Source organism: Siniperca chuatsi, linkage group LG20, assembly GCF_020085105.1.
Source record: "Siniperca chuatsi isolate FFG_IHB_CAS linkage group LG20, ASM2008510v1, whole genome shotgun sequence".
Lineage (NCBI taxonomy): Eukaryota > Metazoa > Chordata > Actinopteri > Centrarchiformes > Sinipercidae > Siniperca > Siniperca chuatsi.
In genome coordinates, this window is record NC_058061.1 from 18,674,054 (window position 1) to 18,685,464 (window position 11,411).

General features: G+C 39.8%; 1 long non-coding RNA gene across 1 annotated transcript in view; it reads right to left on the reverse strand.

The window, feature by feature from the left end:
• Positions 1-6,783, reverse strand: part of LOC122867706 — a 221,468-nt gene extending 214,685 nt beyond the window's left edge. The window contains exon 1 of the long non-coding RNA XR_006375974.1: positions 6,641-6,783. This is a non-coding gene — a long non-coding RNA (uncharacterized LOC122867706). The remainder of the gene's footprint in view (positions 1-6,640) is intronic.
• Positions 6,784-11,411: the final 4,628 nt, after the last annotated feature.

Below are 11,411 nucleotides of genomic sequence, written 5' to 3' on the forward strand. Positions count from 1 at the left end.
CCTCACGGTAGTGCTGGAGGCCAGTGCAATGCCATCTAGATTAACTATATCTTTAGATAACATGTCTCGGAGGTGTTTGGGGCCAAGTACAATAACTTCAATTTAACATCAGAAAATTGCAGGTCATCCAGGTTTTTATGTCCTTAAGGCATGCATGAATCCACCTAATGTCTGCTAACATCAGCTAACATTAACAACGTGTTTGTTTATCCAGTTTTGATGGGGTTTTTTATCTGGTATTTTCTCTGCCCTTTTCACAGTGTGATTTGTAGACAGGAGGAGAGCACTTCATCTTTACCTGTTGCGTTTCATCCTCTTGTAGCCGAATTGCGTCTTGACAGAGATCACCATCTGATGTATTTCACTACCTTCTTTGACTGGACCGGATCTGACCATGCAGACAACAAATTTCAGTAACGCCATCCAACCAAAACAATGGCTTGCTGTAACTCTGAGGTAATCATTATTACTGATACTCACACACAAAACCAGGATAACAAAGAAAATACTGTTTTAGCACAGTGTATTGTATCAGACATTTATTAACAATGAAGTGAAAAGCAGAGCTTTGTGGCTGGGTTGTCTGTTGTTGCGGCCAATGTTGTGGGGTTGACCTTGAAACTGAAGGAGGATCTTGGGTGTTGGTCATGTTTTTCCTGTTCCAAGTCTGTGAGGTACTGAAGGATGTGTATCTGTGCACGTGTGCACATGAGGCAGAAGAACAAGGGGAACGCCTACAGGACGCGAGGAACATGGATGGAAACAGAGGATGGAGAGAAGCACATGACGTTAGAGAGAAGCTCTGTGCTTTCTTCAACACCCGCGAGGGAAGATTGCCCAGGCATGGTGTAGTGTGATATTCCAGTTTCAGCTACATGAAAATCAAAGACAGAGTACATGTACACATTGTGTATAAAAAGTTTCTTTAGCCAAAAAAAAAAAAATCTGTGACAATTTAAATTGTATTTTGTAATTGTTCCTGTGTTTATTGTGTGCTTTAAATACATTGTAATGAAAATCCTTTTATTATTATTCATTATTTCCAGTACACTGGAATCATCATCAAACCCTTACTAGAAATAGGAATTGCATGTACTGAAGTAAAGGTTCAGTCCTGATTGAACAACTTATGCTTTGCTGTGAAATTTAAATTACACTATGGCACATCAACCACAATCTGCCATAAATATAAATAATATACTTCCATAATGACAGTTCCAAAAGTGCTTCATGTGAGTATTCTAGTTGATTTTGAGGCCTACACAAAAACAATAACTGCCAACAACCTTTATCTGTAACAGCATTTTTAATTTGATTTTTAATGATTATCTTGTATTGACACATTAACAACATTCATTGGGTCAGGTCTTTCTAGCCACATAGATATTGTTACATTCCATTTCCTTCTTTTTTTTAGCAGACAGATGTAATAATGTGGCTTATATGAAGACAATGAACAAACCTTGCACAGTATTTGCAACATTATTGTAGTACTTTATGTTAACAACTTAAATTATTTTAAAAAAAAGTGTCGTCTCAATAACATGAGCATACAGTAAAAACGGCATTGAAGGTTTTTGTTCTGGATTTGGAGAGTGTGTTTTTAGGTGAGGACAGTTTTCCTAAGGAACTGGTAATGGCACTGGGGGAGGGAGAAGAGATGGCTGAAGGCCCCCAGTGGGCCCTGTACTGTAAACGGTGTAAATGTGATCACACAGTGTCGATTCTATTATTTAATCTATACTACAGAGGCCATATATTTATCCAATACTACCAGCAATCTGTCTTCTGTTTGGGCTACCTTTGGAAAATAGAAAACACACTGAACTTGTGGGAGACCTGTTGACGCAGTAGAAAAACACATATATTTACTTGTTGCTTCAATAGCCGTCGCAGCAGCATCCCAACATTTATCTTTTTTGCTGTTTGTAAAAAAAAAAAAAACTCCCTGTACTCCTGCAACGTTTTCTTTTATGCGAGAGTTTGTGTTTGTGTGTGTGTGTGTGTGTGTGTGTGTGTGTGTGTGTGTGTGTGTGTGTGTGTGTGTATATATAGGCCATTCACTGTCCCTCAGGTTGGGGCATGTTGATATATACTGGGCAGCAGGATCTGCCCTGTCTCCTTCTCCTAGGAGTATTTTTAAATTTGAGAGGTCATTTAGCTCTTTGAAATCTGGGATTGCAAACAGATGTTAACATTGTAGACTTGTAGTTAAAATACAAATACAAAAAGTGAAAACTAAACACTACATCTCTCTCTCTCTCTCCTTGTGTCTGTCTGCTTGTCTCTCTTAATAGAAGCTTATCTGTCAATAGAAGCTTATCTGTTCCTTTAGATGCGCAAGATGGACAAGAGGAAAAGGGTGTGTTACGTGGTGTCACTTTAATATCACTTAATGATGTACAGCCAAGAGTGACACAAAGTTTTTAGTTAAGACAAATAGGACCAAAAAGATATCCTGCCCACAGAAGCTAGTTGAAGTATTCAATTACATTGCAAAATATTGGATTTATTGCTGATTCTCTCTTCATAGATGCTAGTGCTAACTACTTCCGTCTCTTTGCTGTAGTTAGTTAACGCCAAAAGGTCAAAGCTAATCAAACAAGGTGAGCGAACTATGATAGCTGTTTTCTTTCTTTGTTCAACACAATATCAGTATTGTTTAATATTAAATGTTGACAAAAAGCCTATTTGCAATGGAATAGCAAAAGTGACATTTTCATATGACAATGGAGATCAAAACTTAACTAACTGTTTTTAAGTCTCTAAGTGCTCTTTTTTTTATCTCCCTCCATCCATCTCTCTCAACTTTGTCCCCCTATATCTTCCTCTATTTCTGCTGTTCAGTTTTCTATTCCCACTAATAATTTCCCTTTCCACTCACAGCTCTTCAAAACACCCACTCACCTCACCCACCCACCGACCCAATGTGTGAACCATCCTCCCTGCCAAGGAACACACACACACACACACACACAAACACAAAACTAGCTCACACACATGTACAGAGCCACCACTTGAAACGGCCGCTGCACTGTAATAGATAGGCAGGGCTTTGGATGGTGACACCTCGTATCCATCACTGGGGCTTATCTGTCGGCCAAGCTGGGAGGTTCGACACAACGCAGCCAGATGTAGAGGCAGCAGGGAGGGAGATCATCCCATCTCTGCTCTTCTGCTAACCACCTAGTGCACTGCACTGCATGGGTTAGGGGGCGTGGAGAAGGAGTGGGGAGAAAGAGATTAAAGAGACAGAGGGAGAGTACCAGCTGTTCTCTACCAATAAATAAAAATGTTTTTGGGGGGATGAAAATGCTGCAAATGAACAGATATACCGGCTGATTTAATCAATGCTTATTTGCTTCTTTCCAAGAGTGAGATGAGATGAATGATTTGTGCTCTTTCCAAAGTTCAAAAATACACCTACCAAAAGCACTAAAAACATTATTATTAAGCAGTGTGTCTTCTTTGTTTAATTGATACATAAACAGAAATGCAAAAAAACAAACAAACCAATTTGTGCTTATAAAGGGGAATTAAAGGTCCAGTGTGTAGGATTTAGTGGCATCTAGTGGTGAAATTGCAGTTTCCAACCATTTGAATACCGCTCGCCTCACCCTCCCCTTCCAAGCATGTACGAGAAACTACGGTGGGCTGTAGCAACATGGCGACCTCTGTGGAAGGGGACCCGCTCCCTCTGTAGATATAAAGGGCTTATTCTAAGGTAATGAAAACACAAGGATTCTTATTTGCAGGTGATTATACACAAATGAAAACATACTTATAAATATTGTATTCCATTTCTGCCCATTGCTCCTCCTAAATGTTACATACTGGTCCTTTAAATGTTGGAAATATTTCTTGACAGACAACAATTGATGTGCTCAATACTTCTGTAGAGCATCTCTCCCTATAGCATGCATTGCCCAATTTTGGCTAGCTAGCTAGGGTAACTACATCCTGCTTTAGCTCTGTACTTAACACACAAACATAAGATTGTTATCTATCTTCTTATATCTCTTCTTATCCTCTCCCTAAAGTATTCTTTTAAACATGCATTCATTTTTGTTTGTTTGGGCCACTTGGGAGCAGCGCAACAAGCTGCAAACACACCATTGACATATGATTAGATTAAAATTGATTTGGTGAACATGTTAACAAACATAGTGGCTTATTTTTCATCGAGCAGACACAAAGCAACATTAGCATTCATTTGGAGTCGTGTTTGTGACCACCTGACAAATGTAAGTCCAGTATTCCCTCTCCTTTTTGCTCTGTGTGGCTCTCCACCAACTCCTGAGAGAAATATCATCATGAGTTTAGTTGCTTAATACTCCATTATGTTCACCAGCTATAGTGCTAACTCTGACTGTCTGGTGCTGGGAAGTTAACGTACAGCGGGTATAAGAATGAACTAAAACCAAAACAATAAGTTGAATGACATTAAAAAGCTCTGTAAAGCTGAGGGAAACTGCAGAGTGGGGTAATAATGCTTCGGTTTGTCACTAAATGTGACCCCTTTCACATTACATGTAGTTATTTAAACCATTGTTGACATAAAAGTATTGATTAGAGGAGATTTAAGGAATCAGAGATGGGAATGAGAGCAAGGAACAGGAGGAAGGAGAGAGGGAGAATGTGTCATATTCTTTGTAAGCCTATGTGTGTTTTCATACATTAAGGACATGTGCACATCTGTTGGATAGGGAGATAACCTTTATGATGTCATCGGCAGTATCTGGCAGCACTCTGTGGTTTTCTATCTCACACACACACACACACACACACACCAAACCTCACAGCTTTATCGCACCCCAGCCCTTCAAAAAGGGGCTTATCACTAATCACGAAATCATGATTTACAGCAGTGGATCACCCTGCAGCGCTCACACACAAGTTTTCTGAGTAACTAAACACATGTTAGAAAGCCTTGTAATACTGGGAACATGGCCAGGTCATCTGCAGAAAATATTTCTGGATGCAGATAATATAAATGAAACTTGTTGCAGAGTTGAGACAATTGATTTTGTAGATAGTTTGTCTCAGTTGGCTAGGTCTGTAGAAAGACAGAAACAGTGAGAAAAGCAATAAATTCAATGTTATTCATGTTCAAAGGACTTTACCTTTTCATAAATCATTGGATCATTCAGCTGTTGTATCACTTTAAAGGCTGACTGTGTAGATGTTACTGTTGTTATGTTCATTTCATAGCTTTGCTATGGGTGTTTGTTCTGAAGAGTGAAGAATTTGATAATAGGACTAAAAAACAATATGTGTTCCAGTAAGGTGATGCCGTGGAACTTCCCAAGTAAAATGGTTCCTACTCTGTGTGTTTGTCCTGTAGATGTCCGGCCTAGTCAGGGCTGATAAAACACAGCCCAATACAGGATTGTATAATATATCTACAGTCCTGCATGGTTAACTCCCAGAATGTGGACATTTCATTCAGATCCTTCATAAAATTTGATTCAGGAAGAATGTTGAAAATTCAGTGGATGGTAGAAAATTATCTTAGCGTCTGCCATAAGCTGGTAAAAAAAAAAAAATGATATTAGGCCGGTGTAAAGTAACAAAAATCCATCATCTTGAAGGAAATTCTCTTCCACCTTCAAAGTCATCCGATGTGCCCTGGTGCAAGGCACTTTCAACTCCAAATACATCACAATCATACAAATGTAATGCAAGGGACTGGCTAAATAGCAGATAGAGATAAATTGAGGTTATGTTTCTTCATTTCTTTCCCCAACATATTGCGTCGCGATACTAGACGTTATTTTATTCACAATCCAGAAGACTGATCATATTTTTATCCGGACAGAGGGCCAGGACAAGTACAGTGTGTGATTTCTAAAGTTAGTTCAGAGATTCTACAGATGCAGCAAAACATATCATCATAACTTTCCATCATGGTAATTGATAGGCTGTCTGGGGGAAAAGGAGCATTCCTGTAGCCTGACTCCCGTGTCTCATTTTCACTAATAGGACATTGCACTGGGGAGATTCTGGCTCGGAGAAAACAAGGAGCTCGTATCGGAGAGCGGCCAGGGAATGCAGCAAGGCAGACAACAATTCAGAGGCAAAGTAAAGAGAGAGGGATGGAAGATGAGAGAGAAGAGTGTACAGAAGGAAGAGGAAGAGAGGGAATAAGAATAATAAGAGCAAGAGATGGAAGATTTGCCAAAGTAGTAGTCTCTGTTTTTTTGGTTTATGCAGAGGGATGAGGTCCTAGAGCTGTGAAATTCAAGTCATGGAGTGGGAGAGGTGGGACGATCACGCACACACTGAGAAGTGTTTATGCTAGCAGATGCTTCAGACATACCTGATCGAAAGACCATTCTGCAGTGGTCTTTCATCATATTGCATCATCTCATAATCTTACAAAGCTTGGTAATATGAGGCTCTACTATGAAAATAATAGTAATAGCAGCCCGGCCTGTGGGAGTTATGTTAGCAGTAGAAGCAGTAGTAGACTTGAAGTGGATGTTAATCATATTTCTCTCTCAAACTCGTGAAACATCTTGCAATGCTACTCATGCCACTAAAAAACAATAAAGCCAGCATATGCAAACATGACTTGCATGAGAAATGCTCTGTATTTCTTGGTTAAATGACAACGTAAAGACAAAAACATCAATCTTACCTGATTGGTTGACTTTGCTCAGTATTTCCAAAGAAATCCAATGATTGAAGTGATTCAAAGAATCACTGAACATGGGCTTATTGGTGCTAATGAAACAAGGCCCTCCTGTGTTTTGCCTGCACTTTCTGACTTCCTTAAGTGATGCTACCTTTTCTTCTTCCTGTGATTCTTCTTCTTCTTTAAGATTTTCTAGCAGCTGGCATCCTTGATGTTGCATTACTGCCTCCTTCTGGATGTGAACCCCATGAACGTCCAGTGAGATCGGTCCACTTACTCACAGAAAATCAAACAGCCATCTTCTGCCCTGCCCACTGACTCCACACTCTAATATACTTTTTACATTAGTCTCTAATAGTCCTAATTTTTATAATTCTGTAATAATTTCCTGTCTTTATACTATAAAGTTTCCTGCATGTTATAAGGATACTGTATGCTCTACTGTTTCTTTTCTCATGGCACTGATCACAATGACCCGTCAGATGTTTTTTCTATTATGAAAAGTGTACTGTTAAAGGAGTAGTTTTACATTTTGGGAAATATCCAATTTACTTTCTTGCAGAGAGTTAGATAAGTAGATACATACCACTCACTCTCATGTCTGTATGGTAAATATGAAGCTACACCCGGGAGACTGTTAGCTTAGCTTAGCATAACCTCCGTAAAACCACTTGTTGTTTTGCTTTAGATGTGCTGGTAGGCAGATGTTGTTTCTGGAGTCTCTAGGAAGTAACTTTTTTATGGGAGGACATAACCCACAAACGTCCTTTTTTTCACTTTTTTTTTTGCATAGATTAAACAAACCGAGATGAGAACATGTTAATTAGTGAGCTTTAGAGGTGCTGCTAGGTGGATTTGGTTACCTTCAAACACAGCCTGGCTAACTGTTCCCCCTGTTTCCAGTCTTTGTGCTAAGCTAAGCTAACCACCTGCTGGCTATAGCTTCATATTTCTCATCTAGCTGTTGGAAAGAACGCAAATAATTGTATTTCCCAAAATGTGGAACTATTCCTTTAATATTATTGTCGAATTTTCTACCTTTTTCCCATTTGTTCGCCTACTTCTTACGATACCGACTCTATTTTGGTCTTCCTTTAGTTGCATTATCCTAATACTGTTCCCACTCTTTTTTTAATATTGACACAACATGTCCTTATTTTTGCTTTCTCATTTCTTGGAATACCTAAATGTAATGATACCCGGATGAATTTGACTTCTTTCCCTTGACTAACTATTCTTGAGTTAGTGAACAGGATTTCATACAGCAGATCCTGATGATTGCTGGATGCATGTAATTTAATATTGTGCTGACACTGAATCACTACATATTAGTGCTTAAGTTGGTCTCACCTGTTCATCCCATTCTGTGGACTCATTACTGAAAATGATTAATAGCATTGACTAAAAACATTAATTCTTCACTTGTTGAAAGGGTTAAAGGTTATCACTGAATTATCACTTGGAAACCTGGGCAGCTAAACTGTCCCTTACTTTCCGACTTCATCATCTAAATTTGTGTAGCATTCATACAAAACTTCCTTCAGGAAATTCATTTTTCCAGTATACCAGTGCGTGACTGCAGGGTTACAGTCTGTACAAATACTCCAAAACAAGCGCTCCAGCTGATGCCCCCACTTCCTTGCTCAATCAGCCTATGCTGCTCTTTCCATTGTTGATTACAGTTTGTTTTACATCTTCCTGTATTTTGTTAGTGAGTTATTATGTATGTTGTATTTTGGTTTTGCTGCCAGCAGCAAATTCCCAAAAGAGACTATCAAGTATTAAAGTCTATAGTCTAAGCCTTTAAAGAGGGTGTTCTTTACTGTGATTATGGGCACAAATGAAACCTCAAAAGAGTTGAGTAAGGTAGAATTAGGAAAAATAAGCTGCTTTATGCATATTATGGCAAACCAAATGTGTGTTTGTAACTAACAATACATATTATGTATACTTAATGTTGTCTATGGAAATAAAGACATTTCCTGAAGCTAATACGGCTTTGCAAACACAACCCATTATGATTAAACCTGAACCAAAAGCTGGGCTCTCCATTTTGGCACTCGCACCGTGTCAGTGCAATGGTCCCCGGTGCTGAACTACAAGGAATGGCTCATTTGACCCACTGGCTCAACTTACCCTTTCCACCACTACTGTAAGCATCACCTAAGTATGAACGATGACAGTATCATTGGTTTATTTTAAACTACAGTGATACGAACATACACGTATGTAGTATAGTTTGAGTGATCAGAAGCATGCAGATAAAAATTCTAAAAGAAATGAAAAGAAATGAAAAAAGCACTTTCAGAGGTGGTCACTTTCAGGTTACTCAGAGAAACCAGTGGCCTGTACTACAAAGCAAGTTCAACATACCCACGATATATTTTCGTTATATGGCTTCACTAACCCTAACAACCGCAATCACGGGTCACACGACAAGTCAACCCAGGTTTTCCCAATCTAGCCATGAGCGCGTTCACATAAAAAGAGGCGGTGTTTGCAGCATATGACCAATCGAAAACTTGGTCTATTGTCTATGTCTACTGGCAGTAGCACGGCATATTTTACAAACGAAGAGCAAACTATGGTATTAGACAAATACGAGGAAGTTAAACACATAATCCAGGCTAAAAGCAACACAGTTGCAGCTGTCAAATGCAGAAAGGAGAGCAGAATATCACTTCCCCATCATTAGGGCACAAGTAGATCTGACTGTAATTACGTGTGTGTATTCCATTAAATTAATGTGTTGCTTAGATGTATTCTTATGGTGTGTATGACAATTTTAGCCTTATTCTTTGAGCTGCAACCCCGGCAGTGTGAAACGGACTTGGGAGCAGAGAATCTATATCTCTCATATAAAAAATCGTCAGGGAAAGTAAAGGGCTTTGCACACTCTTGCCCTCCTAAAAGACTCTCTCACGATCTTCACACCGAGCTTCACAGAATCTTCTCACGGAGCTATTATTATTACGACTTAGGTCTTATTAATACATCCATGGATCTTCTACGAATGGTGAGGCCATTTTCCAAGAGAATTGATTGGTCAGCAGGCGGTGCTTTTATACGCGTTGATCTGTTAACAGAACCTGCTGCAGAGCAGGTGAGGTGTGCAGCATAAGTTACCATGGCGACCCCGAAAACCCAGGGTTAAACCTGAAGTTACCTCGCTAACCCCAAATCCTGCTTCGTAGTACAGACCTCTGGTTACGCAGGTAGTCATAGAACGCATTTACTGCAGTAACCTGGTTACTGTAAATCTGTGTACATGCAGCAGGTCAGCATTCAGATTTCTCACCTACCAACGACATTATTGTGGAAGCCTTACTGACTTATTTTAACTGTATTTACAATAGAAGATGTTGCTCCCACTTTGAGTGGTCTGTGTGTGTCAGATGCGATTCAGGCGATAATTCTCTGCAGGTTCATCACTAAGAGCAACCCCTTTCACATTGTCACATTGTTTTCACATTGTCATGTTATTTGCCAGCATTACCAAAGAATATCAAAATCATTCGTGAGTTGTCTTCAACTCAGAATGACGATGACATTAACACTTTAAACAAGGCGCACTGTATTATACGGCAGCGTTCAGAAGCTTGCACACACCAATATCAAATCTAAATGAAAAAATACCTATCCCAGCATCTACTTGAATGTAAATGTGTGCACCATACCTCCCGGCTGTCCAAGTGGAGCAGCCCTGGATGCACCCAGGTGTAAGTGTGTGAAATTGTGAGAGTGTGAAGAAGGACATTTGACGAAAAAGAACATACCTGCTGAGTGAATCTTTGCTGGATAAATAACATCTAATAAAGTCAAATAAAGCTTGGTAGGAAGACTAGTGTGACCAAACAGATCACTTGGCAGGAGCTCGGTATTGCATAAGACAATTTGACAGCAATCTTAAAGTTAACTGTTTCTTTCCCCCTTTCTCTGTATTCATGTCGCTTCTCCTCGTTACTAAAACTCCCCTTTCCCTGCATATGATTGGAATTATTTTGATGGCTCAGAACAATTAAGCTTTGATGGACAAGTGTGGAATACTTGCATGAGCAGAGCATGCTGAGAGATTGAGGAATAATGAAAATAGGGCTGAGGAGACGATGTAGCCCCTGAGGAGCACCAACCCCTGTGTGGGAGTTGGATGGAGGAGGCAGGGCTGAGGCTCATTGCTCATACGGGAGCAATCTTATCTTACTGTCATTAATAGCATTCTGCTGTTCATGCTGTACTACTGCTCTCCTTTTAAAGAACTCGGGAACTTTACAAGGTTTTTCTTTTACTGTTGGGACCTTGTTCTGGCTTTGGGGCCTCCGACACAGTCCCGGCCCTTTAAAGGGTTCCTGTTCCTAAAGTGCAACCAAACATGCAGCACATCCATTTTTAATTCACCTTTCCACTTCTGCATGTCCAGCCATTATCAGTATTAATGAAAAAAAAAAAAAAGAAGCCTGTAATCTAGGTATAATTTCGATGCGGCTAAGTGGCGCAGTCCAGTTTCCAGACATTTTACCAAGATTAGGTCATTCCTCTCATTAGCTGATCTATAGAAGGTCGTCCACGCATTTTAACACACTTTGTTCTCAAAAGGCAAAATATCCCAAGTTGAAGCGTGAGTTTTAGATTTTAAGATTTTACAAGTGGTTCCAAAATCTCAACTGGTCACTACAGGTAATCATAGGCCTTTGCTGTCCGGGCCCCAGGTGGGGGGATCTTGAAGCCCATCCCAGCTGATGTTAAGTGAGAGGCTGGGTACAGCCTGGACCCTTGA